Below are 6,000 nucleotides of genomic sequence, written 5' to 3'. Positions count from 1 at the left end.
TATTAATATCTTAGATGTCGCGTATAAAAAGCTCATCACACATAAGCTGTACTGTACTTTATAGTAAATAAATTTTATACTCTACTTAAAAGATAGATTCTAAGTTTACTTTATCCCTTCAATCCCATATCCTATAATAATAGCCATTTATCATATAATAGATTATAATTTCTGTCAAATTTGTTAAAATTTCTTTAACATCTTTTGTGCTTCCTGTTTAGCATCTCGATGATCTTCGTTCTTTGCAGGATATTGAAGGTCCATTTTTAAATATTTCATAGCTAATTCTTTTTGATTTAATTTTAAGTAGGTTTTGCTCAACATTAATAAATTTTGACAATATAAATTGTCATCAATTTCCTCTGCTGTTTCAAAATATTTTAGAGCTTCCTCAAAAGATGAAGATGGTTCTCCAAATATTACAGTTGCAATTTTACTTTGATGCCATGTTAAATCAGCAACTTGATAGCACCAAGTACCAAACATGTACATAAGTGTTGGTTCTTTTGAATTTTGTTCCATTGCTCTCTGCGATATTAAACATATTTGATACAATTGCTTGACATCGTGTCAAGGAATGAAATATTAATATATTATCATGAAATATACCAGCATACGTTTCTTAATATTATATGACTCTGTAATTTGTGCCTTTACTCCTTCATAAAGAGTCTTACAATTAAGAAGAATCGATGCCCATTTGCGTGCAGCCCAATTATCCTCTTTTATTTCAAGTGCTTCAATTTAAATCATAATCCTCGAAAATTAATTTCCTTCCATCTTCTTCACTCACAGTCTTAGACAATTTATACATTGCTCTACACAAACGCTATATAATTTCAATATCACCGCTATCCTATACAAATGTTCAGTTTTGTTATATACATTTGTAAGTGATATACATAATGTAATTACTTTATAATTTATTAGAAGGTTATGTATTTCCTGGTATTGTTCTTGCTCGTATAATGCATCGGCTTTTGCTATTAGAACTTCGTTTGTAGTCATGACTGCTTCTGCTCCCTACTTCTACTCCATGCTTCTGCTCCATGCTTCTGCTCCATGCTTCTGCTCCATGCTTCTGCTCCATGCTTCCGCTCCATGCTTCCGCTCCATGCTTCTGCTCCATGCTTCCGCTCCATGCTTCCGCTCCATGCTTCCGCTCCATGCTTCTGCTCCATGCTTCTGCTTTATGCTTCTGCGAGAAAACAAAAGTGTTCGGTTATTAAGAGTTCGATATTTTACTGTTTCTATTTCCGAAACAATTTCGATCGTGGAACAAGAACCGGTGTACCGATCTTTGCTTTCAAGGTAACTGCCCCGACAACGTGGATCAATCAGAATCAGCGGTAAAAATCACGTCAAATGACTGGAAGGTACATGTCACCTAGTACATACCTCTGTTCGCTTTCACGATGCACATGAACGCGTGACCGTGAATTTTATGATTCGACCAACGTAACAAACATCGATCGATATTTTCTTGCGATTACGCTCTTAGAAAGATTCGTTGTAATTATTATCGGATCTTTTGAATTTCGCGTCTTGCCAACGCAATGATATACTTTATATTTACGTTACATAGTATACATCGTATAGAATACAAATGATTACAAATTTATGGCCGGCAGTCTCTACGACTATGAACAGTAATAGATTCGCGAACGAGGAATTTGTAACGTTTCTAGGATTTAAAATCATTATCGATGGAATATTACAGAACGATTCCATTTACGAAAAAGAAGTCAACGCTAAGGATGTTGCACGAGCAATTCACAACTAGCGTGCAAATCTGCAAACGGATATTTCGTAATATGGTTAAAATTGTTAACGAAGGAACGAATAGAGAACGTGGCCAAAGAATGTTTGGAAATTGTTTCATTTACGAAAAAGGATAGATACCTACGGAACTAGTTCATCGAAGTTGAAAAGATCGAATCTACTTTGTCGTTGCATTAGGGCAATAAAAATTAAGCGAAACCCCTAATCGAGAAATCAAAGCCACGTTGTGTAAAACCGTACCACGGTATTCGATGCATCGTGAAGATTGCTTTGTCAAACTGCATAAAATCGCCTCCAGATGCATCGGATGGCTCTTTTCTGTTTTATTTCACGCGATAATTAGGCGTCGGTGTAAAAGGCGAACCTGACGTTCGAATTAAAGTTGGCCTAGGTTGATGGCTGCCAAGCGAGCGCAAATTCAACCTGGACGCGGGAAGGTATCGCGTAGGTGTTTGGAACGAGGAGCGACCGAGCCGAGGCGAAAGGAAAGGAGAAAAAAAGAGGCAACATCGAGAGAAGAAAGGAAGGCGGCGATAACTCATTCAGCATGGCAAACGAGCCGAAAGATCTCCGCGGGTAATTAATTGCGCTAGCGGTTTGCGCGACCCTACGTGTGTCGGAAAGCTGTAAATTAGCGTGACGGAAACGCCAGGGGACAGTGTGGGCTTGCGCCGTTGATGTATCATGCTTGTCGACGAAATGAAGTAGATCGGATCGCGCGGTGTGGATTAAAACGTGCGCCACGCGGACGAATTGGGCACAAATACAGCCTCGCACTTAGTAAATGCCATCTTCAGATCGCGCAACAAAGAACGTAGCTTTTCTTCGCGAATGTAAAACGAAGTAAAGGCAATAACCCAAAGTTACAACATTTGCGGAGAAAGTCGCGCCTTTTTAGCTGAATTAAAGACTGCGAATATTTTTGCGTTTGTAGAAAATTTGAGGAACGCGTATAATATGCAAGAGTACGTAAAACGTTAAAAGCGAAATACTCGTTGTCGTATTTAGCAGATGAAACGAATCTCTTAGATTCTAGTTCTTTAAACGGATTCGTACAAATATAGATTTGCACAGTCATTCGCAGCCAAGTTGTTGGAATCGATAGAATTCTATTTGCATAAATTACGACAATTAGAATAAAACTGGAAAATACTAGGAATTCTACGCGGAATAATTTCGCGTATAGTCATTTCGCTCTGTAACGAGTATCTAAAAATTCAAAAATACCAAACCTTATTAATCGTTACATAAATGTATCTATTCGTGAAACGTTGGAAAATAGGATTTATAGAAAGAAAAAAAAAAAAAAAAAAAGAAAATAGATTATACGCTGAAAGATTCAACGCGAGTCTTTGCAACAATAGTTTTAACGTTTTATCGAAAGATTACCAAACACCTCTCGAACGAACAAAAGAGTAAGTCTAGGTGCACCGGGACAGACAATTAACGCTTTCTTTCAAAAACAGCTTGCTCTTCTTTGTATTGTTCCGAGGATGGTACCGACTATCGTAACTCTATCTGTCACGCGTCCTTACCACGTTTTTACGTATAGCTGAAAATCCCTATACACGTTTCCTACCTATCGTGCAAACTGGACAGACTGGATTGCTTCGATGCTAGATCTAAGAGGAAATTTCTCACTGATCTATTTCAAGCAGCTTTCACGTGCGCAATAAGTTCAGCGGGTGTAACGTACGCCGTGACCGCTGCTTGCAGCAGAGGCAACATGACCGTTTGCGGTTGTGAACCGACCGTAAGGTAAACTCGTTGTCGTTGCATTTACATTTCTTTTTTTCCGCCGGTTAACGCTGGTTATCAAAGCGGCTATGTATGTACTTGAAAGTATATTCGAAGGTCGTTCTAGTTGCTGTATCGCGTGAAATTACGATTCCATGGGAGGGTTGATAAGAGATCGTTGGATGATATCAGTTCGCAAAAACGATACAACATTTTCAAACGACCTGATAACATCTGATTAAGAATCGAATTTCTTCGAATAGAAGCACAAATGTTACATACAGCGATATAGCTTCCTCGTAAAAATTTCACGCCGAACGACGTAGAAATTTCTCGACGTGCACTTACCTAATTTCCAATTTAATGAAACGTTTCTTCGTCAAAGTTTGGGTGTTCTTTATACAGGACGAGAAAGGAATTGCGGGCAAATGGCTGGGAATGGGGCGGTTGCAGCGCGGACGTCACCTACGGGATGAGGTAACGATCATTAACCCGATCCGTAATGAATTCGTAGTCGGTTCCCTTTGCATGTGTCACGTGCGTGTAAAACCTCTATGACGCTGTACGTCACGACAATTGTTATACACGCATGGATTTTAATATTATAATTTAATGTTAGGTTCGCGCGTAGGTTTTTGGACGCGAGGGAAGTCGAGGGTGACGAAATTTTTAACAAAGAAAGATGCCGTATGATAAATACCTTTCAGCAAACAAACTGCCCGCATATCGATACCTTCGAAGTTGGCAACCTATCCGTCCGTGCCCGTTGGCATGGGGTATCGGAGAACTGAGTCATATGCCGTGATCCACAAAATAGGTCCCAATACCGATCCCTGCCTGGGAGCGGTGGCGCTCCCAGCTGATGGAGGAGGACGCCAGGCGGCCACACCGAGCCGTCCGCGCCGTGCTTCCCAATTGGGAGGCTTGGAGAGATCAAGGCGGGGTTCCGCTCACCTTCAGGACGACACAGATGCTCGCCGGACACGGGGTCTTCGGTGAGTACCTGCTGAGGATCGGGCGGGAGGTGACGTCCACCTGTCACCACTGCGGGGAAGAGGAGGACACGGCACAGCACACGCTGGAGTTCTGTCCAGCGTGGGCGGAACCGCGGCGCGTCCTGCAGCTCGACATCGGCGAGAGGTTGGCTCCGGAAGCGGTCGTTGAGGCCATGCTCCGAGGGCCCCGGGAGTTTAACGCTGTCCGCGCCTACTGCGAGGAGGTTATGCAGAGAAAGGAGCGGGCAGAGAGGGACCGGAAGAGAAGAGCCGATCCCAGTAGATCATCGCATCAACGTCGCAGGGGCTCCGTACGACGCAGGGGCGCGGCGCCGCCGTCGCTGCCCCGGGTGCGACAGATTAGGGGACGTGGCGCTAGGAGGAGTGGTTCCCCCTAGCTTCCCAACTCAAGCCGGGATGCCTCCCTAGACAACTACAACGGCAGGGAGATAGACGACGAGGCTGCACTCGGTAGTGATTCGCAAGAGACCCCGGGTGCACCTCCGAACGTCGGGATGACCACCGTGGGGTTTTAGTCGGTAGGAGTCCGACACTACACGGTCGTTGCTACGCAGCGCCGAGTGTCCATGAGGATTTCCCCACGATAAAAAAAAAAAAAAAAAAAAAAAAATACCGATCCCTGCGGGACCCCACACTCGACCGGTCTCTTTTCCTCTCCGTGGGTATTCTAACGACTTAGCGTTAATCCAAGTTTAATATTCGTATTTTCTTCTGCAATCCGTACTATAAGTAGAGTCCCTAATGATTTTTTGTACCGTAAATTAACTAGTCAGTAAATTAACTAATAGTTTGTACAATATTTGGTATTAGAGAATAGGTACACATAAGGATTAAGGAACGGAAATAACCCAACTACTTTGTACTTGGAATTTATGCGGGCCTTCTTCTATATTCTTTGTACGAAGTTACAATTGTTTGACCCTTGGACCTTTTGAAAATATACGAAAATGAAACTTCTTTATTGCTTGAAAGATTCGTTCGTTAACTAAAATATTGATCTAGTGGTTCAATTTTCTCGGATCAGAAAGACTAGTATCTGGGAATTCGAAAATAAAACGTATATTCGTAAACGGGCCGAGGTGGTAAAGTCAAAATTAAAGTTTGCGGGAAAGGATGGAATTCTGTGCCGCGGCTAGAACGCGTAAATGGCCAGGGTTAACTGGGGAAAGTTCTCGGAGCTTTCGTCTTCCTCGATGGGCTTTATTATCGAGGCGGTAATAAAAACTCGCATATATCGCGCGGTTGTCCTCCGCGTGCACGTACGATCCGTGCACGCGTGTACAGACGCGCGCCTGCTAACGATTTATTCTTAATTTCGATCGCTTCGCCGCATCGCATACTTTATGCTCCAGACGATTTTTTTTCCACCTCTGCACCCGCCCCTCACCGTCTCCCGATAATTCGAAATGTAAACCAGTTTTCTGAGCATACGCGTCCATCGGACACACAATGAGCGAAGAGACGG

At 42.8% G+C, this 6,000-nt stretch overlaps 1 long non-coding RNA gene across 1 annotated transcript in view; it reads right to left on the bottom strand.

Moving 5' to 3' along the window:
* Positions 1 to 643: 643 nt before the first annotated feature.
* LOC139996869 (uncharacterized) overlaps positions 644 to 6,000 on the bottom strand; it is a 57,878-nt gene continuing 52,521 nt past the window's right edge. Inside the window, exons 2-3 of the long non-coding RNA XR_011802429.1 lie at positions 916 to 1,032; positions 644 to 856 (exon numbers count right to left, since the gene is read on the bottom strand). This is a non-coding gene — a long non-coding RNA (uncharacterized lncRNA). The remainder of the gene's footprint in view (positions 857 to 915; positions 1,033 to 6,000) is intronic.

The sequence above is a fragment of the Bombus fervidus genome, chromosome 19 (genome assembly GCF_041682495.2).
Source record: "Bombus fervidus isolate BK054 chromosome 19, iyBomFerv1, whole genome shotgun sequence".
Lineage (NCBI taxonomy): Eukaryota > Metazoa > Arthropoda > Insecta > Hymenoptera > Apidae > Bombus > Bombus fervidus.
Note: the sequence above shows the minus strand (reverse complement) of the source record. Positions and strands in the feature narration are given on the sequence as shown.